This window comes from Anser brachyrhynchus, assembly GCF_964034855.1.
Source record: "Anser brachyrhynchus genome assembly, chromosome: Z".
NCBI classification, from domain to species: Eukaryota; Metazoa; Chordata; class Aves; order Anseriformes; family Anatidae; genus Anser; species Anser brachyrhynchus.
This window is the reverse complement of record NC_137697.1, coordinates 57,362,174-57,388,866: the sequence shown is the minus strand read 5'-3', so window position 1 is coordinate 57,388,866 and position 26,693 is coordinate 57,362,174. Positions and strand designations below refer to the sequence as shown.

Genomic DNA, 26,693 nt, shown 5'->3' with positions numbered 1-26,693 from the left:
CCAGGGCTTGTGAAAGTGAGGCTGCTTCTATCTGTCTATAGAGGGCCTCATCTGCTTGGTCTTCCTAGTAGCAGGCCCGCACTACAATGTCACCTGTCCCTGCCCTCCCTTTAATCCTGACTGACAAGCTCTCTGTCAGCTCCTCACCCTTCCCCAGGCAGAGCTCCATGCACTCCAGCTGCTCATTGTAATACAGGGTGACGCCCCCTCCTTGCCTTTGCCTCTTTTCCTTCCTAAAGAACCTGTATCCTTCCATTCCAGCACTCCAGTTATGGGAGCCGTCACACCACATCTCTACAATGCCAATGAGGTCATGTGCTTCTGTTTGCCAGCTACTCCTCCAACACTTATTCTAACAAGAATCAAACTTCCTTGTATAGGGTCATCTGTTTTATTTGATACACAGAAGTTCTTGAAGACAGAATTTGTAAGAACTGAAAGAATTAAAGTTGTGTTTTTGCAATGAAAAATTCCACGAACCTTGCATATTCAAATGTGATTGTGCAGGCATAATGGGGGGGGGGAGGAGGGGGGCAGCGGGGGAGGGCTATGTTAAGCAGATAAGGGGGCAGTGGAAGGTCTCAATGTCCCAAAATAAGGAGAATGGCAAAGAAAAACAAGCAGTTGTGGAATGAGCAAGAACAAGAAGCTATGAGAACATGGGCCCCTCCAGTTCCAAGCAACACAAAACAAAGCAAAACGAAACAAAACAAAACAGAGAAAGAAAAAAAAAGGGGGGGGGATTAAAAGTTGGTCAAATAAAACTGCACATACAGGGCATAGTAACAAGTGTCAGGTAGGTTGTGAACCTGCAGTACTCAGCTAATGAGGAAATGGGAGGAATCAAGCACAAGTTAATAGGGAATATAGAGCTATGCTACATTGCCTCTGTGTGCTTCTGATTGCAGGATGCCCACCATTGCAATCCCAAACAAATGCTAATTCACTGAAATATTCACTTGAATATGTAGATTGTAGATTGGCTGTAGATTGTTTCTCACAGAACTTTTTTTAAAATATCTGATAGCACTGCACTGAAGAATTCTCCTTCAGTGCAGGAGAATAGCAACAATAACCACAATACATGTACCTTCTGCTTCATTGAAGACACCCACACTCCTCTTCATCCCACTATCTCTTTTTAATCTTAATCAGAAAAGAAAAACAACAACAACAACAAAACACATATCATACAGCTAAAATAGGGGTGAGTAAGAAATAATATGAAGTTCATATTTTCATTTGTGGATTGATTAATATTGCAGGTACCAGTGATTTTTAATTTTAGCTTTCTAGGCAGAAATAAAGTTTTGGAGTTCTGCATGAAAGTTAAACTTCCAGCATGCAACTGTGGAACAATTTGTTTCCCTGACTCCTCAGTATTAAACTTTTCTAGGCAGTGAGGTCTAAATAAAGAATTATAGAAGTATTTCTTGGTATGCGTGAGGATGGCAGATCAGATTCTTACTGTAGGAAAATCTGCCATACAATTCATTTTCAGACAGCAGCACAGCCTATTTTCATGTGCAGTTCTGGGAATGAGAAAGCAAAATATCTGCCTTTGGTACACTAAACTCTGTTCCTGCACATTTTCACTGATACTTTGGGTTGTTAAAATTAAATTTCAGAAGGTAGTAACAGTGGTTTATGAAGAGCTTTTTCACAAATGACTTTCTCTCTCTGCTGATTTCATATATGTCACATAGCACAGAACACGCAAAAGTGTATTTCACAAGGGTATCTGAAGGTATAACGAGAGTTTCATGATCTATACAGTCCTGCTATAGTAATGTTTTGTTACAATAGGATTGCCTATCCCCCAGCATTCTATTTTTCAGATCAAAGATGAGCAACTGAATCAAGGCCTGTATCCTCCTTCCAACAAAATGAAAGGGTCATAGTATCAAAGACTGAGCAGTTACCCTGTGAGACTTTGAAGGCCCTTCCACCAATTAAGTGCATCATTCTCCAGGGTTTTAATGCCTTAAGCTTTCTGACAAATTCCACAAGGCACCTACATAATCTTTACTGAGATGCCTGAAACTCTTCATGTATGTAGATAAAGAGACACCAGATTGCCCTGACAATTGGAACAGTAATGTTTGTCAGACCATAAATACCAGATAAAAATTTTAGTCACCATGTAAAAATGTAAAATGGAACTAGTTCGGCAAATTATGGTTTTTTTTTTTTGTTTTTTTTTTTGTTTTTTTTTTTTACAACAGTTAGTGATGCAAACTAGTGGCTAGTAAGTTTTCCAGAGCAACTAGATTTGAACTTCTTTTGGAGGAAATGACATTTACACATCCAAGGACTTTGGGAATAGTTTATTGGACTTCATTATAAGTGAATACGCTTAAGTGACTGAATACTTTAGAATCATGACATTAGCCTTAAAGAATCATGACATTTTTGCTCATTGTTTGTCATTACTGTAACAAAGAAAAGTACCAACGATGCATTTAATCAGTTTGGAAAGATGATGACTTTTTTATCTTTCAGAACTCATCTGTCTTGATTTTTCTGTAAATTTAAAATATGGCATGTTATCAAATGCACTACAGTCACCTAATAATGATAGATTGGTCAGTCTAACTAATGTGTAATGGTATTTTATTTCACCACCATTGTTTTTGGTGTTATTCTACAGCAGAACTGTCTAGAATCAGTCTGGTCCTAAAAATAACATAGAGTTACAAAAACTTGACACTGTAACTGTCATTTATATGCTATAAATACCACAGCTAAAATAATCCACATTATTTACCATAATCAAAAATGGGCAACACACTGCTTTGTTTCTGTCATTTCTCTTCTGGATCAGAATAATTATTTAAAAAAGAGAAGCAAAGAAGTGATAAAATAGAGTACAATTGACAAATGACAATTACGTCTTTTTCTTGAAACTTTGAGACAAATCAATCTGACATTAAAATAAAGTGTCTGTAAATACTATTATATCTATTGACACCATAGAATTAGTATTAATTGATAACATTCTACTAAATGATCTTATATAACAATAAAGCATAATGACTGAATACTACTTTATCCTACTTTGTTTTCTAGAAAGGCTTGATAATGAATGTAAACTCATTCACAGAGCTTTTCGTCTAGTAGTGTTTGCTGCAAAATGTTCATATTGAAGTATGGTAGACAGCTGCTTAAATTCTGTATACCAGTTGCTAATAGTAATTTATTACAAGTACCTCTATTCCCCATAGCTGGGGGACTGTACTGTTTGTTTGTGCACTGGAGGATTAGACAGACTTGCCATTAAGTACTCAAGGACTAAGTTTTGCATTGGATTGAGTATTTAAATATGGCACATTTCCAAGCCTGTTGTGATAGATGCATCTGTTTGCACTCTGGTGTTCTGGCAGGAGAGTGAGCAGATTGCAAACCCAAGTTCTGAGGATCCTAAGTTGCAAGACTCAAATTTCTCCATTTATATTCACTTCATTCAGTCTCTGCAACAGTGTTAAAAAGAGACATGCCACAGATGTGGGAATTAACAAGCCTTACACTTACAACACTTATGATGGGATCTGTAACCCTGGTGCCCTGAGCTGGAGGACCATGACTGTGGGAATGATATACTCCCAGCCAACCCCACGCTTGTGTGGGAATTGCTGCTACACGTGGATGCACATAAGAATTTGGGGCCCAACGGGATTCATCCCAGGGTACTCAGAGCTGGCTGATGTCAATGTGAAACCGCTCTCAATTATTTTCTATGGTCTTGTGAATCTTGAGAGGTCCCAGCCAAATGGAAGCTGGTAAACATTGTTCCAATTTTCAAGAAGGGCAAGAAGAAAGACCCTGGTAATTACAGGCCTGTCAGTCTCACTTCAGTGCCTGGTAAAATTATGGAGAAAATTATTCTGGGAGTTATTGAAAAACACCTGAAGGACAATGAAGTCACTGGTCACAGACAACACAGGTTCATGAGGGGAAGGTCCTGTGTAATGAACTTAATTTCCTTTTATGACAAGGTCACCCATCTAGTTGACCTAGGGAAGATGGCTGATGCAATATTTTTGGATTTCAGTAAAACTTTCAATAGTGCTTATTACAGTATCCTTCTGGACAAAATATCCAGCATACAGCTAGATAAAAATATAATATGATGGGTGAACAATTGACTGATGGGTTGGGCTTAATGGGTTATAGGAAATGGGGCTACATCAGGCTGGCAGCCAGTTACTTGTGGGTTCCCCAGGCCTGTATTTTAGAGGCACATCTCTTCAATGCTTTCATAAATGACTTGCATGTAGGACTCAAAGGTATACCAAGTAAACTTGCAGATGACACTAAACTGGGAGGATGTTGAATCCATTGATGTTAAAGAGGCCTTGCAGAGAGGTCTGGACAAATCAGAGAGCTGGGCAATCACTAACAATATGAAGTTTAACAATAGCAAGTGCTGGATGCTGAATCTGGGATGGAGCAACGCTGGATATATGTACAGAATAGAGGACAAAAGGCTGGAGAGCAGCCCTACAGAAAAGAATCTGGAGGTTTTGGTTGACAAGAAGTTGAATATGAGTCAACAGTGTGTCCTGGCAGCCAGGAGGACCAAACATATCCTGGGGTACATCAAGCACGGCATTGATAGCTGGTCAAGAGAAGTGATTGACGCACCTCTATTCTGCGGTGGTATGGCATCACCTGGAGTATTCTGTGCAGCTTTAGGCATCACAGTATAAAAAGAACATAAAACTATTAGACAGTGTTCAAAGGAGGGCTACTAAGGTCCAGAGAGCAAGATGTATAAAGAGCAGCTGAAGTCACTTGGTTTGTTCAGCCCAGAGCAGAGGAGGCTGAGGGGAGGCCTCATGGCGGCCTGCAGCTCCTTCACGAGGGGAGCGGAGGGGCAGGCGCTGAGCTCTGCTCTCTGGGGGCAGCAACAGGACCCAAAGGAACGGCATGGAGCTGGGACAGGGGAGGGTCAGGCTGGGTGTTAGGAAAAGGTTCTTCCACCATAGGGTGGTCGGGCACTGGGACAGGCTCCCCAGGACAGTGATCACAGCACCGAGCCTGCTGGAGTTCAAGAAGCATTTGGCCATGCTCTCAGATATATGGTCTGATTTTGGATGGTCCCGTGCAGGCCCAAGAGCTGGACTCGATGATCCTTGTGGGTCCCTTCCAACTCAGGGTATTCTATGATTCAATAAATACTTGACGGGAAAATCCATACGCAAAAACCTGTCTCCCCAAAGAAGACCTAGTATTTGTTAAATTCCCACACAACACCAGTAAGAAATGCAGTTTTCTAACTTTCTTAGACCTGTACATTGTCCTTCTTTTGTTAATAACTTATCCTCTTGTTTGTTTTGTCTTCATTAGCTTCCTCTTCCACAGTAGACAAAATCACCACCTGTAGCAAAAGATGAATGCAGCCATTTCAGTTGTTCAGAGGACATATGGTGAGTGTCCAGAACTTCATATGTCTTAAGAAATACATCTAGGATACTCTCAAGTTATAGTGTTTTAATCAGAAGATGTACCTGAAATCTCTGAAATTCCATATCTTTGCCCAGATTTAACTTGTTAAAAATTATTTCAGTCATTAAGCCTCCCTTCCACCTTCTAGGACAAAGTTCAATCGAGATTTCAGCAGTGCTTTAAATACAGATGCCAGCCTTCTCATAAGCATATATATTAACTGCTTATATTATAGCACTATAAAAATTGAAATAATGAACATGTTTCACTACTATTTTTTGATTTACACTAGTGTAAAAAGCTGTGCCGTGAAAGTTGGTTGCACTCACATATGTTCTCTTGCCTGGAGGTGCTTTTTCAGGACATCTGGAGGATATCACACATTTATCTAATTTTTATTTCTAAACATCTGAATGCAGCATATCCATAAATATATTTACAATCTTAGCCTTATTCTGATTTCTGGATGCCTTGGCAGAGCTCTTGGGCACTTATGTACTGTGTGACTAGCAATAGTCAATTTGACATTTTTGGGATAACCAAGCCTATGCTCCATTAGCTACAGAGCTAACCAGTGTATGTTTTGTAAGGCTAATGCTTCTCTGTACAGTATATGCATACTTATTTCTGTTCAGAAATACAGTAGTTCTTTTTCACATCTTCTGTTTGAGAGCAATTTTGATGCCTTTATTCTTTCCTGTCCTCCTCTTCCCTTTTACCTTTGTCTCTGCCTTTTAAACCTCTCTGGTGCCTTTCTAAAATCACCTGTTTCTCCTTTTCTTCCACAACAGTGGGAGTCAGTTCTCCTTCAGAGCTGTGACATATCAGAACAAGTTTTCTCCTGCTTAATGTTAAAAGTGGTCCAGCCAGTTCCATAGCTAAACTGCAGTAATCAATGTCTTTTTTGACTATGCTCTTCATATGTGCAAAATAGTGAAATAAATGCTCATTACAGACTTTGCACTGGGAAAAAAAAATATATATATATATATATATGTAAAAGCGAAAGTGGAAACAGAATATAAAGCAAAATTTAAGAATAAATATTTCTTGGTACCTTGTTTTCCTGAGAGAATATATCTTCAAAACCAAGCCATTTTCCATGCCAATTTTCCACAGAAAAAGAGGTTCAAGATATAGTTGTCAAATTTCTCAAGTCTCAGTGCCAAACCCCAGACGTGACATCTAAATCAGATTCTCCCACAGATGGCAGGTACCTTATACCTTATACTTTGTTGTCAGTCATGAAGCATCCTGTTTTCAGTGTCCCCCATGAACACGGCAAACTGGCAGCTGATGATCGCACCAGTGATCCACTGCCTTAGGTCACAGGACAGAGAAGAAGATGAGAGGTTACCCTACAGTCAGAGTTAGTGCCAAATGCCTGAACCTATGAATTCAGACACCATGTAATACAATGACAGGTAGCCTTCAAAGAAAAAAAAAAAAAAAGAAAAAAAAAAGTAACCCTTCTATATCTCTGCTTAGAACTATTATTATTATTATTATTTTAGAAGAGGGAATCAATTTTAATTCATTTTAGCAAGTACAGCAAAAAGAAGTTTTTTTTAAAATCATTTCTTATTTAAAAAAATACCAAAACAAGCAAAACCAACATGAATTACAAACTTTTTCTTTGCTGAATTTCTAGGTGTTGAGTTATTGCCAAACTGTGAAAGGAAAATGGACTGAACAAAAAAGACCATACAAGGTCTTTAGCTCTTTCAACTTTGAGCATAACGGTTGAACCAGTATTCTGTTTCTAACAGCAGCTTACTGAAAAGCATGTCACTCTTTCACTTAAAAGAGTTGTCCTCTTTATTACAGCTATGAGTTCAAACTCAGATTTTAATAAGTTAAAAAGTCTAAAAAGACCACCACAAAAAAAAAAAAAAAAGAGTTTTTGTCTTATTCTTCGTTTTTTTCCAGTCATACATGATTTCATGGTAGCCAAACATAATACAACATTTCTGGCCCCTCCTTTCTGAGAGCTGCAGTGCTTGCATGGCACTTCACCAACCTATTTTAGCACACATTCAACAGAAAACCATTTGTTCTTTCTGGCAGGTTAGCTTTCTGACAGATCACTGCTGAGTAGATAAGTGCTAGAGACAGCACAAGGAAAATTGCAGGAATGAAACACTGGGATCAAGGAAAAAGGCAGGATTACAACAGCCTGAAACCTGTGTTGGCTTAAGTTGTCTGTACCCAGACGGCCTATACCCTTGGTCTGCCTCTGTTTGAAAACTGTTGCTCTCTCCACCTCAGGTCAGCCACACAACCTGCAGAGCACCATCTAAATCAGAAGATGAAAGGCCAAGTGTTCCAATTGTCTACCTGTCAGCAGAAGAACAAATAATTGTGTTTCTTTTTGGTTTGCAGATTGCTCAGAAAGAGTCAGAAGAGCATTCAAACTGGTTGCTCCTGTAATTTTTCACACATTTATTCAGAGGATAATTTCTGTGGTACATACCATTAACTGCAATTAATAATTTATATGGAATGACTGAGTTCAGCACATCATGTTATTTTCTCAGTTCTTGTTCTGACTGCTCTAAGTGTAATGCATTGGCCCAGCATGAATAGCAAACCTGTAAATTTCACAATCAAATTTACAATATAAAATTAATTGTAAGGGTATCCTCAAGCAGCCAAACTAAATAATTTCTTTTTATTGGTATCTATGCAGTTAGATCTTAAGCATTTCAGCTTTCCATAGCTAGCGAACAGGCTGTGAATACAGTCGAATTGAGCTTTGCTTCTGAACTGGAGGAAAGTTAACAGAAAATGTACTGTTGCTACATGATGATATTATGTTGCTAGTGAAACAAATAACCTAGCTCATCAGCAAAAAGTCAGAATATTGATTATTTAATGTCAACCACTGTATTTTTCTGAAGGAGTATGAAAAGAGGAAGAGTGTGTGATAGTCACAGAAATACATACCTGCTGATTCTCCAAAGAAATGCCTGAAAAAGACTGAGTGGTTGTTTCTGCTGTGTAAATTACTGGTATTAAGAGATATCATACATGAACTAAGCACGAAGAAGCTAACAGAGAACACAGCAACTCCACGTCATAAAAGGAAAAAAATAGTTTTGTTTAGGATTATTGTACAGAATCTATTTTCTACAATTAATGTTCTTAACAGCTAGCTAATTGTTTGAACTTCGGCAGTGTCACATCAGTTTGGATCACTTGCAAGCAACTAATTACCAAACTGACAAATCTGGGTGACTCAGTTTTTCAGAGGGTTTGTGAGCCTATATGCAAGCAGGAGTGTAAACTGCCCTTTACAGCTATAACGTTATTTACATTTATGCCCTGCCTTTTAAAGTACACTTATAATTAATTTTTAACTCTCCAAAAATAAGCTGTGTGTATAAAATCCAGAGAATCTGGTCAGCAGAATCTTGAAAGACTTTTCCAAATCAGAACGATAATTTGATTTCACTGGTTCTTTGGTACTGTATGTTTTTATTCTTAACTAAATGTGAAAAATTTTAAAAAGTAAAAAAATATTTTAGCAGCTTAAGGAATCATTGACAACAGGTATTGCTTACTGTGCCAAAATTAGAACAAAATTCTTATTTTCCTTATTGCTTAGTTCTTTCATGGCATATTAAATACATTCAAGTATTACTGTTGTTGCAGTAAAAATGAATGAGAAAGGATCAGTTGCTACAGTAACTATAGATCATTAGTAAGCACTTAAAAAGAGTATCTGAATATCTCTTTGTACCTGTTATCTTGAGCTAAATGTGAAGTTAAAACCTCTTTTGTCTAGCCCAATGTCTAAAGAATGCCAAGATAGTATTCATAACAGAGTATTTTCTTAGCTCTTTACAACTTAGTAGTGCTAAATTTTATTCTGCAGCTTCAAGGACAACCAATCTCATGCACAAGCACGGCAAATTTATTTAACATTCCTTGATTCTGCTCCCTTGCATTGTTCTTGGAAGTTTTCCCCAGTTTGATAAATTGGTCTACTTTAGCCAGACATAGACATACATGCTGTACCCTCTCCTCAATGTTTATTTTGTGCTGGACATTGTAGATGGTTAACATAGTTCAAAAGATCCCAAATAATTTGAATTACTTTGTGATGTAGTGGGCTGCATAGTATCTATGACTTTAAACAATTTTGACACATTGGAATCACAAATAACACAAATTCAATCAAGAAATTTCAGTGATTATTTTATGGGCATAAGATTCTCTTAAGATTCAAAATTTGAACCTAAAATGTATGTTTCACATGTCCAATTCTCTAATAAGCAAGAAAAATTGCATAGTAGTCAGTGAGGGATATGTATAAAATTGTCAAAGCACAATGAGAGTATAAAAAAAAAAAAAAACTTTTTTTTTTTTAATTGGAAATTTTTATTTTGCCAAAACTAAAGAGAACCTTGATAAATAAATTATTAGTTATTTTGGTCTCTCTCTCTTTCTGTGTTTCCTTTGAAAATTTTGACAGGTGTCAGTTTTATCTTGGTATAAATTGAAAAATATGCTTTTTAGTCTCAGGATTTCAAGGGCAGCAGAATACCTTTCATGATCAAACTAAATGAGAGGCATCAAGCACAGTTCCTTACATTTTTTGCGTTTGTATGGTATGATGATTACTATAGTTTTCCAGTTGTACATAGTCTTCTGCTTGTCATCTACAACAGTGATTCCCTAACTGGAATATTTGGTTCTCTGTTGTTCAACTGTTGTTCATTTCACCCTAAATAGTTGTGTAACACAATATTTTTGCCAGGCTTACATTCAGCTTAAATCATATTCTTATTTTATTCAGATATACACTGATTTTATTACAGGACCAGCAAGACTGTATCATCTGCTTAACAAATACTGTTCATCCATTTTCTATTCACCTTATTAACTTTTGCGTATTTATTTTATTGAAATGTCACAGTAGAGATTGAATCAAGCCAGGGAATGACCTCATAAAATCATGCCTCAGCCTCCTTTTGATGTCTACAAGACTTCTATTTTCACCTTCTGTTATAACCATTTTCTGTTTCCAATATAGCTATTTTTTAAGTGGATCCCTGGTTTGTGAATTCTGATATAATTTAAAATGGTAGAATTTCCATGAAAATATTTTCTTCTTTCCATTAAAATTTTCAGCAACATTTGAGATTGTTCTTCCAGCTGGCCCCAAAACTCTATAGCAAATGAGTAAAGTTTTAAAAAGCTTTCAGTCAAAGTTTACAAAACACATATTTTTACTTCAAAATAAAGAAATTTTATATATATATATATATATATATATATATAAATATTACTGGTTTTACTTCATATTAAAGAAATTATAAAAAAATAAAATAATTAGTGGTCTGTGACTCCACACAGACCCACAGTGGATTCAATCACTCTGAGATCCTGATCAGTTATTTTCACTTAGCCTTTAATTACACAGTGAGTTCACATCATGCTCCTGACTGCGATGAAGACTGCAACGCCATGGGCACCAACTGGACCAAGCAGACACCAGCCCCGAGGGTGCCTGGCCCTCCCGGGACACAAAGTGATGTAGCCCAGCCCCACCCACTCTGGGGCCCATGGATGCCACTTGGTCTCACTCACTTGGTCTACCAACACCTTGTCCTTTTCTCACCTACCCGCACGCCATGTCTTACCCTCCTCCTACCCTATGTGTAGTGGAGTGCCATTTTGTTTCCATCATACGAGAGGAAGCTACTATTTTGACAAATATCATAACCCAGGTGTTTTCAAACTGCCCAGTGATTGGCTGAGAAGACTGGCTCCCCCACCAGTTTACCCAGAAGGAACATCAGAAAAGAAAGCTTGCTCTGGCAGTGTGTCACTCCCAGCATGTTTTAATACTGCTTGGTGTTCAGCTGGTGGCCATTTTGCAACTCCTATAGCCACTTGATCTCAGACCAGATAGCACTCTGACTGGATGTCTGTTTCATGTGGTCCAGAAGGTGCACAGATATACAAGTATATACATTTGTATACAATGTATACATTATTTAGACATACAGAAATAGATATATTAAGTAGAATACAAATATGTATGAATATTGTCTTTTATATATGCACACTATTTTTATAGATTTACATATGCGTGTGCATGCATATTTATGAAGATATAAAATTGCATGTATCCGTAAAGGTATAGATATAAAATGGATAAAATATTCTTTAATATGAGATAATGGAACACATAATAATAAAAATGTGAAAACTAGAGTAATTAAACAAAACTTAAAGGCAGGTTCAGGATCCCCTTCTTTGCAAGGCTGCAGAAGATGCCCTTAGCTATTGGGAGGGAGCTTCAAGAGGATAGAAGGGCACCCAAATAGTGAGGGCCCCAAACAAGCCCAAGAACCTTTACTAGGAGGCCCAGTAAAGGTCCTCTGCAAAAGCCCTGTCATGTACAAAGAAAGGTCTAATCCTGTGAGCTACAGCCCTGCAGATACCTGTCTGTGCAGGGTTACAGGGGCAGCCTTTGGGCTTTGCCCAGTGCAGCAGCACTCAGACAATGCTGTCTGTGAAAATAAAACTGGAACAAAAGCCCTACTTCAAAAGAACGTGTGTGTGGAAACAAGAAAAAGACCAAACAAAACAGAAACACTGGCCAATGGGCCCATGAATAGCAAAATAGTTTTCAAAGATGTTGTCACACAGAAAAGGGGTGTAATGGTGTGGGGGCTGTGCTTGCTCATAGTTGTGGGGGGATCCTACAGATACTGGTAAGACCATTATGGGATATAGGCTAATGCTCTATGTGCTTCCTTATCCTTAGGGCAATGTTGCATATAAGACACAGAAGAGCACACATTCAGTGAGGATTGTCCTGTTAGACAACGGTTACTGCACAGGTATCAAGACCAAGGCTGTGAGACACAGACTGCAGCCCCATGCTGCAGAAAGAGGAAAAGGATCACTAAGAGTAACTGAGGTGGTACAGAGCTGAACAACATTATTTTTGTGGGACAGAGATAAGCAGCAGGCTGAATGGTGGTGACAAAATGACGGGAAGGGCTGCTAATTGTGGGGCCTTAGATTACAGCCTACCAGAAAACAAAAACAAAAATGCAAGAACAAAACCTGTTAATTATGGAAGCTAAACACAGTTTTCATCCCTGCAACCATGTTCTTGGCACAGGTTTACAGAGACCACAAAGGCCCTTAAATGCACATTGATCTCAAGCTGATCTGGTCTGTATTCACCACCTCACATCAGTTTGTGAACCATGCAGGGAATATACTCAGGAATGAGTTTCAAGTCTTCTATAAGGCTATAGTGGAAAGTGATTTTGATGTAATAATACAGAGCTAAACATTAAAAAGAATGCAAAAAACCAGGAGGCTCACACAACCATTTTACAAATATGTCCTTTTTTATCTATGTCTCAGGGGATCTGATAGAAAGCATGTCATGACATGCTATACTATTGAGCTATAGAAAGATGTCATGAAGCCAGAATATACCAATGGTACAGTGAAGATCTACTGGAATGTGTCCCTCCTCATAGCAGGGACCTCTAGTTGTAACTAGATTATCTTTAAGGTCCCTCCCAAACAAAACCGTTTTATGATTCTATGATTCTGTAATTCTGTGATAAGATAATGCACCTATGGAAGAATAAGCTTTTAAGGAATCATTTAAATATGATGAAGGTAGTATACAGGAAAGTAGTGTAAGTAATCAGAATTCTAGAAAATGAAAGTGGAAGAGTTGAATGAATTGCTGTGGTTTAGCTCTGAGAAAACATGACTCTATTGTTTAATAAAATTTGCTGTAAATAAAAATGTAGTGATGAGTTTTCTATATCTAAAACACAGCATGAAGAGACAGGTTTAAACTCTTATCAAGGAATGTTCATTTTGTAAGTAACAGTCATTAGTACAACAGGTAATTTAGGTGCTCCTGAATTCTCCAGTTAATGGAGATCGCTAAGAATAGTCTTAGATGCAAAGAAATGTACCTTACATAAGTATTTTTTTATTCTAACAGTATTTTTAATTTATGTATTTTTAACAGAGGAAAGTGCACCACCCTGAAAACCATGATATTCCAGAATTCTTTACATGGCTCTGGACTGTCATCAGGATTGAAGCTGTAGGTCACCTCTTTGTCCGGAAAAAGGAGAAGAAAGAGGAAAGAAAAGAGATCATGAAGTTCAATTTCCAGAATGTACTCATGTAGAATAGTGATGGGTAACATTAGAATTTTAGGAATTATCATTGGCTTTTTTAGCTGAGTCAGAAAATGCAGTCTTCCATGTTGCAACTTCCTTGGAGTCTTTAGTAAGAAAGGTTTAGAATAAATACATCTGAAGCAGTGTCTGCATCTTCAAAGGCCTCCAGATAAACTGCTTTTACTAAGTCACTAATTGTTGTTTTAAGTTGAAATTTTCAGATAGACTGAAAAAAGAGTGAATGTCAAAGCAATTTACATCAATGATATAACCTACTGTGCTTGAATACAATCAAGCAGAGTCTTGGCTGCAGAAACATGTCTTGTAACTATCACATGTATGAGATGAGACAGTTATAGTGGCATGTAATATCAGCTCTTTGTATTTATCTGATTTTCAACAGATAATAAGAAAGCTTGTATTAATACCGATTTATGTGAATGCAAGCAAAAATACTTTAGAAATAGGTATGTCATTAAGTTAAATAAAAATAGCAGACTACTTAGCTATGCTCAACTGAAATATACATATTGAAAGTATTTCTTTCATTCTTGAGAGGAAGAATGTGATAAAAGTATTCATCTGCATACGAGAGATCCCGAGTCAAATTTCCTGGCTCTAGGTGGCATTAGTCAAGACATTTTGACTTAGCTTTACAGAAACTGAGACCCACAGTTGGTCATCTTTGGGCAACTTAATACCAGATCAAATTGTTATACTTCATGCAGTTGCTGCCTAAATTCATAGGTGCCTGAACATCCCCTGCTAGCTTAATTTTCCCAGTACTAATTTATTTTCAACTCGCTTAACACTTCTTAACTCGCTTTTCTTAATGCTTCTGTTGATGGACTGTTTCATATGCAGGCTACTTGCTGTAAGTGCTCCTCCTCCTTGTATCAAATGTGTTTTATGAAGGAAAAAGCTGACATGGTCAGTTTTTTCCCACAAAGAATTACCTATCAGTAAGATGGGTATCTGATTCAAAACTGTGCCATAGCAGCAAATCCCCTTTGTAAATCTAGTTTTTCCTGCTGTGTGGTTTCTTATGTGTACAATAGTATAAGACCTTTCCCCTAAACCACTAGGAAATAAATAAATAAAAAGGATTTTATGGTGTTCAGAGGTTAGAAAAATAGTAAAAGTTTCATCAAAAGAAGTGTAAAAGTTTTAATAGCAAAGGTGTCTAAGAATAGCTTATGCAAGGGGAGGGCACAGTAACCTGTGCTTGGCATGACGTGGAACTGTGCAAAATCTGAGAGGCTCCTGCAATTCTTTGAGACACCATGAGCAGCACTATAAAAGTAGCTACTAGCACCCTGCAAGGCAAAATTTGCAGGTCTAGGTAATTTTCTGCGATGATTTTCCTACTTACGTTGTAAGAGTCCTGACTGATTGGGCACTCTCACATGGTGTTTGGATGAAGTGGGTATAATGAATAAATCCTGAAACTGTCAAGGACAGCATATGATAGTAAGGAATGAAAGAAGGCTTGTTGTGCAATTTGTATCTAAAACTTCTGATTGAGTGTCCATTTTTCAGAGCTGTGGAAACTGTAAGGCAACAGGCAGCCCTCAGGAGCAGGAACTACTCTATATGTGACTGAAATCACAAATATAGAAGCACATTTAAAAACACCTGTTCTTTGGTTTATTTTATTTTATTTTTCATGTAAAAACTATAATTTTTCAGTACGCTTCACTAAAAAGATCTAAATGTGTAATATCTCCTTGGAAATATTAATACTATTCATGTATTTATTAACAAGCAACTTCTGGACTCTTAATGAACAATTAAAGAAATAATTGCTAAAAGCAAGAACATTTAAATAACTTTATTTAAAATACAGAATGTATAAAATCTTCAATGAAACCTTACTTACAAGAAATGAAAGAAGTGTCAAAAAGAAAAGGCTATTTGGAGAAAAATCAAATAAGAGATTTAATCTTTAAATTTGATATTGCATTTTCCAAAGAAAATTTGAATATATAGTCACAGACAAAGATGATATATTTACACCTTAATGAAAAACACTGTAAGGATATATGGCTTTGTATTACTGTATTTGTCAAAAGAAATGCCAGCAAAAAATGTATTGATAAATATATATCTGCATATATATTTGTACATATTGTATCTTTTTGATGAGTTCTATATTGTAAATATTAATATTTCTGAAGTCGAGCATAGAAAGAGTATGTGTAGTTATTTTGTACAGAATATGCATGTTAACCAAACAGTCTGACTGAATTCAGTTATAAGAATGCATTACATCAGTATTGCTGAGCATCGTTTCCTAACTCTTTTATACTCTACACTAAAAAATCTCTAAAGTTCTTGTACATTTGAAAATGGTTATATTGAAGTCTGAGCACACAGCCATAAAATAGAAAAGTCACGAAAAAAAAAAAAATCAGTTGCATTCTCAGTCTAAGCTTTAAGCAAGGGGAACGTGGTTAAATCTGGGAGACAATAGCCACATCTAAATGAGCCAGAGTATGAATGAAGAGTTCCTCACCATGTTAGCTTAAGCTCCCCTGCCAAGCCAGCTCTCTCTTTGTATCTATTATGTGAACAAGGTGGATGGTGTCTGACTTGGGTCTTAACTACAGATTAGTGTTCTAACTGCAGCTGAGCAAATAACAGAAAACAGATAGTCATGAGTATTCATTTAAAACTGAATGTCAATTTGATTGGTTTTAATGAACCTTTCTTGGCTATTTCCAGGTACCCTTGAGTGTTTCAGATGTACTGTCATGAAAACATATGAAGTGCAAGTCACATGTTGTTGCTCCAGCTGTGATGGTGAGCATGCAAGATATGGTTTGCAAGAAGAGGTAATGTCTTTCTTGTAGTTAAATGGATTCACTTGGAGATACTTGGATGTTAAATGGATTCACTTGGACTTTTTCTTTTTTTTCTTTTAGCCCTTCAAAGATATCAATCATATACAGCATGCTGCCCAAGAGCCTAACGGTTAAAACATCTCTGTTGACATATTCCTCTGGTTTGATCTACAAGTCATAGAAGTTATAGTCATAGAATCACTAAGGTTGGAAAAGACTTACAAGATAATCTGGTCCAACCATCCCCCTACCACCAACATCACCCACTAAACCATGTCCCTAAGAACCACGTCCAACCTTTCCTTAAACACCCCCAAGGACGGTAACACCACCACCTCCCTGGGTAACCCATTTCAATGCCTGACTGCTCTTTCTGAGAAGAAATGTCTCCTAATTCCTAACTTAAAACTTCCCTGGCACAACTTGAGGCCATTCCCTCTGGTCTTACCACTAGTTATCTGCGAGAAGAGGCCGACCCCCAGCTCCCCACACCTTCCTTTAAGGTACCTGTAGAGAGCAATAAAGTCTCATGTCAGCCTCCTCTTCTCTAGACTAAACAACCCCTGTTCCCTCAGCCACTCACCATAGGACTTGCGTTCCAGGCCCTTCACCAGCTTCATTGCCCTTCTCTGGACACACCTCAAGGCCTCGATGTCTTTATTGAAGTGAAGGGCCCAAAACTCAACACAGTACTTGAGGTGTGGCCTCACCAGAGCTGAGTACAAGGGGATGATCACTTCCCTGGTCCTACTGGCTACACTATTCCTGATAAAAGCCAGCACGCTGTTGGCCTTCTTGGCCACCTGGGCACACTGCTGGTTCATGTTCAGGCAAGCGTCAACCCAGATCCTTTTCCTCTGCACAGTTTTTGAGTCACTCTGCCCCAAGCCTGTAGCACTGCATGGGGTTGCTGTTATCAAAGTGCAGGACCTGACATTAGCCATATTGAACCTCATCCCACTGGCCTTTCCCCATTGATCCAACCAGTCCAGGTCCCTCCTACTAGTAGGGGAGGCTTCCTATCATCCAGCAGATCGACACTTCCCCCAGCTTGGTGTCGTCTGCAAACTTACTGAGGGTGCACTTGGTTGCCTAGCCCAAATCATCAGTAAAGATTGGGGCCCCAAAGGATGGGCCCCAAAGGTGTTTAACTATTGAGTGTTTCAGGTCTTTCATTGTAATATTAACAATAATTAATCCTTGCTTCATTTTATGTAGAGTAACAAGTATCAAAACTTCCTTTCCAGATAAAATCTTTCAGGAATGATAATGGGAGAAACACATAACACATAAAACACTAGGAGATTAAAATATGAAAATATGAAAATATAAAGTAGTCATTGAAGGATTTGAAATTTTCAAAATGTAGGCAGTTCTGTCTGCTAACAGAAATTAGGTGTCTAGAGCTGCTTTTCAGTAGAGTTGGGGTGCCAGGAATGAGTTTGTGAATGCTAGTAGCACCGAGATCTTAGACAAAAGCACTGCATATTTCTGTTCCCCATTTAAATAGAGGTTCTTTGACTGTGTGGACATTACATAGAAACAATAACATATAATTTTACTAGTTTATAACCAGTGAACAAAGCCACAAATACTTTGTTGTAAAATGTAGTTCCCAGTGTGTATTCTGTTGCTTGGTGACATAAATCATCCAATCAGACAATAGAAAAATACCAGATGATTTCTGTAATTTGTGTAGTGAAAAAGGCAAATGTTTGTAATGAGATTGAAGGTCAAAACCATTCACTGAATAAGTATATATCTTTTCAATAAAAGTATGTTCAAATGTTTTTCAGTTCATGTAACAATCCTTTAAAATAGTGAAGTTTGCCAAACACAGTAAATTTTTACAGATTACCGGATGAGGCCCGAAAGTGCTTTGCTGTAAGACAAGCTTGAAATCTACAGAGAGATGTCAATTTTGTACATAAAATACACTAATAGCACACAAAAATAATAATCAACATCACAGTTTACAACAATTACTGACAAATCCCCATCTTAGACAACTGTAGCCAAGCAGAAAATCTTTGAATTCAAGAAACATCCATGTCAGAATTTTTGTAGTCTCAAGTAGCAGGATACCATTTACTCAATGCATCAAGGATCAACAAGCAATATAATTTAATTGTGAGCTGCAATATGTCAACATTCACAGCAGTTTGTAGAGGTAGAAAATATCTCCCTTATGTAAGGCTGCATATTTCTACAGCATGATTCCAACTAAAATGTATTTCTGAATGCTTTACCTTTTATTTATTTATTTATTTATTTATTTATTTTTTCCTCCAGGGACTGTACAGAAACCACGATGAAAAAGGAAAAGTATAAACCTTTCAGATTTGCAGGAAAACTGTTTGGGACAAAGACTGAACTGAGAGAGGAAAGAAAAAAAAAAAAATGTTTTCAGTGATGGTCCCCATATCTAGTGCTAGAGAAATAAATAAATAAATAAATATCTTTGTTCAGTTTCTCACCAAAAGCTACATCAATATGAGATCAGAAGAAACTCACCCTTCTGCCAAAGGTAGTGATTGGTTCAGCCTCTATGTTCAAATAAGCATTACTATAGTGAAATAAACTCTATGTGTAGTCACAGTGCCAGTAGTCTCTAAGCAGAATTCTTCCTTCTTTAAACTAATATTTTCAAACCATTAACAGGTGCTCTGCAAATAAAATAAAATAAAAAAATAAAATAAAATAAAAAGAAAGTCTGCAAGCTAATCTAGTCACCTTTCTACTGACTTCTTCAAAGATTCTGCCAGGTTTTGATATTTTATTATTTAGGTTATCCACAGGACAGACACCTTGATGTGCATTCAATGTCTTAATCTGGACTTGCTAGTTAACACATAGCTACCCTGCAGGATCTGTTCAGATTGTACAAGTGCAGATGTGAGCAGTAGTTGAGGGAAGAGCTACCAATACATGACATTACTTAGTAGTGAATTCAGCTTTCATTACCCATTAGGTGAAGAGCTGATGCATTTGTCTTTCATCCTGGTTTTATGCTATGTTACAATCCCACTACCCTCAATAAAGTTACTTATTTTGTGTATGTATATGAGGAAAACGAGCCTATATGCAAGGAGAAGCTTACGGAAGAGTCTTGAAGATTAATACTGTCTTAATTGCGCTTGCATTGTAAATAGTCACTCCATTCTCCGTACCTTAATTTCTCACCATTAGATTATCAACAGAGTGACACAGAAGCAGAGCAGACGCAGAAAAGCAAATTACAAGAGAAAAGGAAAGAAAATAAAAACTACGTGCAAATTCTTAAATTGATAAATTTATTCAAAAGCAACAAAAGAATGAATTATGATATAGTAACAAAATTAAATCCCCACTGAACAATTAGCTCTGTTTTGCATGGCTGAGAGGTCCTGGACTCTATGAGGTATATGTCATTCCCTCTATTGGACTGAATTCATAAATGAGTTTGAGTTTTGGACTACTAGATAAAAGTTTCTCTTAGCTACTTGAGTTCACAGTTCACAACATTCTTAGCAGGAATGAAGATAATAAAAGCCAGGTAGATCAGAAATAAGTTTCCTAAGATTGCTGTGGGAAATGCAAAGCAAAGGCGTGTGCCTCAAACCTCACTCTTCCAGGCCTACTCCAGCTTGGCAGAAAATGTTTTGACTTTTTTTTTTTTTTCTCTGCACAGTTCTGTCTTTGGAAAAACAGCATTTATACAACAGAATTTGAGCTGAAGTCTTCTCAGTGTACTGCTCCCTTGTTTTGTGGACCATGTAATGAGCAGATCTATTAAATTAGTCCCTAGGTTATTGGTTTGACTGTGAATTCTGCTAGCTCTCACCCATGGCATAGGCGTTTATGTGACGTAGCCTTTTGGACATAGCTGGTTCTGCATAAGAGAAAAGCAGAAATATAATATGCCTAAGAACTTCAGTGGTGTAAGTGTAATTTAGATATTCTCTGGGTCAGGCAAACTAAAATCACCCTTGAAAGTATGATTTGAATCATAACTCTGTGTTGTATAGTGGGGATCTTAGTCTATACTTCTAAGAGTAGGTCAGCTAATCTGTTTCGCAACTGCCCTGCTTCTAGCCTTGGTGTTCTCCACTTTCCTTTTAAATTGCTACTCCTTTCCACTCTTCTCTGTATGTTTCCTCATGGTGATGTCTTGATCTTGGATAGGTCTTACTGACATGAACATTGTCTGTTTTCACATCCCACTTAAAAAAATACATTTGTTAATTGGCTTCCAAATCTGGTGTTAGCTGTTTCTCCAAAGTTGTGTCCTTCAGAATCTTATTAATTTACTTGGTTTATATTAAACTTTGGTTTCTCACTTGCTCACTTATATACATGTGTGCTTTTTTTTTTTTTTTTTAATTGTTTGTGTGTATGTGCATGTTTGTGTTTGAGAACAATGAACTATGCATTAACACCATAACTATCTGGAAAGAAAAAAGATTGAATTAATGCTGTAGTGATATACCTATTGAAAAGATCTTTTTGAAAAACAGATTTCAAATGCAATATACAGCAGTGATACAGTTAACTGCAGTTTGATTTTTTTTTTTTTAACTGCAAATGTAGCTTACCGGAATGGGGGTGATTTTTCAACATCACTGTGTCTGTATAGTGGCAAGAGCCACTATTTATTAAAGTACTTCTCATTTTGAAAAATGAGTAAAGGGGAACATAGATGGAGAGAGTGGTTGATTTATGCTCCATCAGATGCCCTCTGTTTTGCTACGCCTCTAAGCATTTCTTAGAAAGGAACCTGTGCTTTTTCTCCATCAAGTTTTAATAGATGGTAAAATTCCAAGATATGTGAAAATGACCATGGAAAATAAGAGAGACCACTGGTTAGCAGCATCTTCATTCATTTCTAAAGTGAAAATAGCAAAACATTTTTTGTAGGTACAATACTATCAGAATACAGCTTGATACTGAAAAGGTACCTAAAATCAAGGAAGTATATTGTCATGCAGTTAGCAGAACATGATCCACTATCCAATTGCATGAATAAAAATGCTCTTCAGTACTATAATCTGTCTTGAAATTACAGTTAGTTTTACTTACCTGAGAGTAATGCTTGAAATAAACAAATCTGTGTGTTTGTGGGTTGCTTTTATAGAACTAAATAGGTCTCAATGATGGGAATAAATTTGATATTTGTGTGAAAACTGAAATGTTACATTTGGCAACCCTCAAAGACATGCTCTGCCATGACTAAGATGTCTGGGTCTCTCAGGACTTAGCTCTAGGAACCCAAATCCACTACACTTCAGAGAGGCATACCTCACTGGCAAAGGTTTTGTTTACAGTCTGCATTTAGTGTACAGTGCGCAGTATTCTCTTGCCTTCTATTTGTCCCCAGTGTGCAGACTAGCAGTACTGGTACAGCGCAAACCAGTTCCTTAGTGTCTTTGGCACCCTACTGAATGACAAAGAGATTACAGTGGTAATGTGTGGTTTACCTCTGAATACAGGGTGGAGCTGAATTATATTTTGTCATTAGGATCTTTTGCAGGTACTGCACAGAGGACTGCACAAAATCAGTGGTATTCATTACAGGAAACAATAAACCTAAGGACTGAAAAATGTATACAGAAAAGAAAGTCTTTCCAGTGGGTTCCGTACAGACGCTGTTATGGAGAGGAGCACGAAGAATTCATTATCAGTTCAGTATTTCCTCCCTAAACCTATGTACAGCCTGAAACAAGAGGTCTGAAGAGGATTTATGCACCCTATCCTCTCATTGGAGTGTTAAGGAGAAAATAAAAATTGCAGTGCAAAGCCTTCCTTGACGATATAGTTGCTGAGTGTTCTAGTGAAACCATCCAACTAAGATATTTATATTACAGTTCAAAAGCTCTCTAACATCTTCTCTGTTATGGTCCAACTCTCCCTTACATAGTCATTAAACCCTGCAAATCTGTGGTCCTTAATTGTGCAGCTGTGTGTTGCCAATAAAACCACCTACATTTAAAAAAAAAAAAAAAAAAGCATGTGTGGTGATGGTTTAAGATAAAATGAATTTAATCTCCGAACAAATAACATGGGAGACATTCACTGATTAAATAAATAGGAAAATGAAAAATGTAATCAGTTTCTACTTTACTGTACATTAAATTGTCCCAGTTTCTCCAGTCTGACACAGCATGCAGTGGAATTTAGGTCTAATGATCTGCAGAACAGACTTGAGTGTGATTTGGATATCTTAACAAAATACTGAAGCTTTGTATTAATAATGATGATTTTCAAAAGCTAACACTAGAAGAGACAAGAAAATTTCAGGCACAGCAAATATAGTGAGCCAATTAAGGTGCTCTAGATCAAATACTCTTTTATAGTTTTAATTCTGACAAGTCATGGTTCCTTCCTGAAGTTAGTTATCAGCCTGTACCCTTATTTAGCAGAGATTTAATTGGTAAGGCCAGCCTTGTTCCCAATATAGGTTCTCACTCATAGCCACTTATTAACCTTATTTTTAAAAGTAATATATTAAAATCCCTTTTCGTTTTTATTTGATAAAAAAATTACTGTAGCTGATCACAATTTCAGTGACTCTTGGTGGTACTTTGACAGCCCCCCAGGTATTTTTCCCAAGATCAGACGTTCTTTTCTGATGGTTTTCTATCAACCTCCCAGCTGCCAACTTTGCCTTCTAATGGACACCATTTACTCATCATTTCTTTTCAGGTGCTGACCTTTTGTATCAGAGACAGGAAACATTTGTGGTACTAATATTGTTAGCTAATGTACCTCTTTCTGTATTTTAACTAGCTTAAGCTTCTATTATCTTTATTCCTATGTTGATTTTCTATTTTTTTACTATACCTGTCTCTAGAAGCTACTGACTTTAACTCTTAAAGTTTATAACTTCCACTGAAATGAATTTATGTAAATCTATTTGACCTTTAAATGTCTGCGTGGCTCCAGTGATCATTGCCAGTAGACATTAATGCTGAACTGGGGCTGTATACTGTAATTAATCCTACTATACTATTCTTTCATTAGTATTTTTATCCTGTCCTCATTCTTAATAAAAATATATGCAGAGCTAATGCTTGCCTAACTTTTACAAATGACTTTAATTTCTGTGGGTTTAATTTTTAACCTGTCCTAGTCATTTTCTTTTTCTTTTTTTTTTCTTTTTTTTTTTCTTTTTCCCAAAAACCATGGTTCAAACAGGCCTTGTGAAAGGAATCACATGAGGATAAAATGTAGTAGGTATATATAAAAACAATGTTTACAGTAAGTATGGATAAAGCTTAATTTACTACAAATGGTCAAAACAGGAAGATAAGGCAAAGTGCAACAGACAATGATTAGCACAGTAAGAGGCAAAAAATAAAAATGAGATAAATAGGAAGTAGGGAATAGGCAAGGCATCCAGAATTTTGAGGGCAATCAGACAAATGAGTGTATTGCAAGGATGAAGGCGTTTCTAATCAAGGGATTCAAAGAACATGTAACAGAGCTGATTGAAAGGCTAGCTGGGTGCAGCCATGTCTCTGCGGCACTTAGCTCTTAGGTCAGGGTACAGTCTTGGCTGCATCCCACTCCATACTGGAATGAGTTTTACACTACATCTAGCCAGTGAGGGGGATGTGGTTTCTGGGCAGTGTATATTCATTCATGAATTGGAGCATGCACAGGTGAGTGAGAAAATGGGAAAGATGGAAAAGGAATAGTGTATGTTAAAATGTTATAAAGAAGGATCCCGGGAATCTTTGAATTAATGGAAGGGAAAAATAGCTATAGCCTTCATTAGGTATGTCTGGCAATGAAGAGAGAGCTGAATTGTACAGCATTGCATGGCATGGCATGGTATCCAAAATAGTTGTTTTCAGCAGAAAAGATGCTTGCTCTCTAGTCATTCACATGGCTTCTCTAAAGCCAGCTCTGGTATTTTTGTATTTCCTTGCCAGATTTTAAATCTGATTAAAGGTCCACTCAGAAAAGCATCATGTCCCTAACAGCAGGCAGCTGCTGATGGTTGGGAAAAGCTGCATAGTACAGAGTGTTCTTATGTATTTCTTCCTAGTTCTCAACATGTATCAGGATTTTGTGTATAAATGAAAATAGTTAAAGAATGAAGTCAAACTTAATTTGCTTTAGGTATTGATTTGTTAAAGTGGTTTCTGAGCATCACAAATTGTGTATGTTTCTTAGTGATTTAACAAAGGTTCATGCATAAGAGTAAACCGTTTTAATAAGCAACAGAATATGAGACTGAAGTACTTAGTGACCCTTAGTCACATACGCAAGATAAAAGAACATAGAAAATCATCTCAATGTAAAGGACTGGAGAGCATCCAAAATTACGTTATCAAACCATCAGTTTTCAAACTTCAGGTAATGGAAATTCTGGTTATAAATTTTAAAGGAATACTTCTAATAGTGAAACATTACAGTAATACTTCAGATCTTCAGCAAATATTGCTTTGTTTAAACTTAGGATGACAAGCATTAAGCTTTGAAAAGCACAGTACTGCTTATTTGTGTAATGATTTTGGTATGATTTAGCTATCCCCTTTTGCCAATAAAACTGAGCTTCAGTTCTTTTTCTGCTGAGTGATTTTAATTCTTTTTATAAAGAAGGTGGACCATGTCTATCAAAATTATGTGCTGGAGAAAACTGTATTATTTGGAGTCCCCGCTAATGATCTTTTTATGATCTGCATAACCATAAAAATCCATATGTATGCAGAAGGCAGTGCTTTTTAAAGACACTTAGCAACACAGAATGTGACAATTATGAACTGTTACCAATTGGCCAACTGGTAAGATTGCATGCCAGAATATTTTAAATAGTGTATTTTAATATGATGGTATTATATGGAAATAAAAGATGGTTTAGGGAAAGGAGAGTGTCTTATAATCCAGGAATTTTTGATATTTTTCTTTCAAATAGCAGAAATTTATCTTTTTTTTTTTTTTTTTTTTTTAATATTAAAAGCCATAGGAATGTTGCTGAACAACTTGCTATACGGTCAAATCTTTTTTTTTTTTTTTTTTTCCTAAACTTTGCCTGAATACAGCAATGTCATGTGATCTGTGAAGTCCTGGGAAGCACTTCACTGGTAACCACTAAACTTCTGTAATGGGTAATTGGTAATGTGCCCTTACCCATGGTTATCTTATGTAGCACAAATTCCCTGTTAAAACTACAGATTTTAGTGTACCTTAATTTGATATGGAAATAAAAACTTGGCTTATTAAAGGACCTTTCTAAAATAAAGGCATGAGAATATCTGACTAATTCATGTAAGTGTTTCTTTGGGTTGGACCAGTTATCTTAGAGCTCATTTTTGCAGAAAATTCAATGGCAAATAAAAAGTAAAACAAAAGCTTTCTATCATGGGCATCATCAACAAAGAACAGTATTTTTATTATTTCTTAATTATTCACTTATTTAAGAGATTAATCTATGAACACTTACTTTATGATGATCCCTCCTACCCACTTGCCTTATTTACATTTCTTGCATTTTTGTTTCTTTTCTTTCTTAATGCACACACCACATAAAGAGTCTGAAACCACACAGGACGTGAAGAAGATGCATCTTGCAGATGATTTGGTGCCAGTCAGATTTCCCTGTAAGATACTTAGGCTTTGCCTTTAGAGGCATGCAATTCCATCTGCAGGTTCATGATCACTGAATATGATGACTTTCCAGCCACAGAGATATAAATGTATTTGAGACCACACACACACACACAAAAAGCTAATCTTTAGAGAAAAAAAAAAAAAAAGACTCACAAAAAGGTAAGCAGAGTTTTGTTCTTGAGAACACAGACCTGGCAGGATTACAGCCAGAGTTATTGTAGTTATGTGATTAATTGGTACTGATCTAATAAAACACTAAGGCTGTGAGATTTTTTTAGTGCTTTTCTAATATGCTTCATAGGTGTGTTTTTTTTGTTGTTTGTTTGTTTTCGGGGGGGGGGGGAAGAAACCCCTGTAGCTATAATATAGCTAATAATATATCAATGGATTAATTTTCAGAGGTGTTAGATGTGCAGAAAAAAACTTCATTGTGTCTGAAATACGTTGCAAACTTGGACTTTATACTTCTTTCCACTATCTTGTATGTAGGAGATAGCACTTGCATGGAAACAACAGCAAAAAGATAGTTAGAAAAGAGAGAAAAAGATGAAGTTCTTCTTTCTCAACCTCTGTTCTCCTAACACAGGGTCACAGAGCTACAATGCAGTGCTGGGAATGGTAGAAAGAG

The 26,693-nt window shown here is 36.8% G+C and overlaps 1 protein-coding gene across 1 annotated transcript in view; it reads left to right on the top strand.

The window, feature by feature from the left end:
• Window positions 1-21,962, top strand: part of LOC308185095 (uncharacterized protein) — an 846,543-nt gene extending 824,581 nt beyond the window's left edge. The window contains exons 7-10 of the transcript XR_013943103.1: window positions 5,350-5,429; window positions 12,230-12,305; window positions 13,472-16,462; window positions 18,764-21,962. The gene's annotated coding sequence lies outside the window, so the exon portion shown is untranslated. The remainder of the gene's footprint in view (window positions 1-5,349; window positions 5,430-12,229; window positions 12,306-13,471; window positions 16,463-18,763) is intronic.
• Window positions 21,963-26,693: the final 4,731 nt, after the last annotated feature.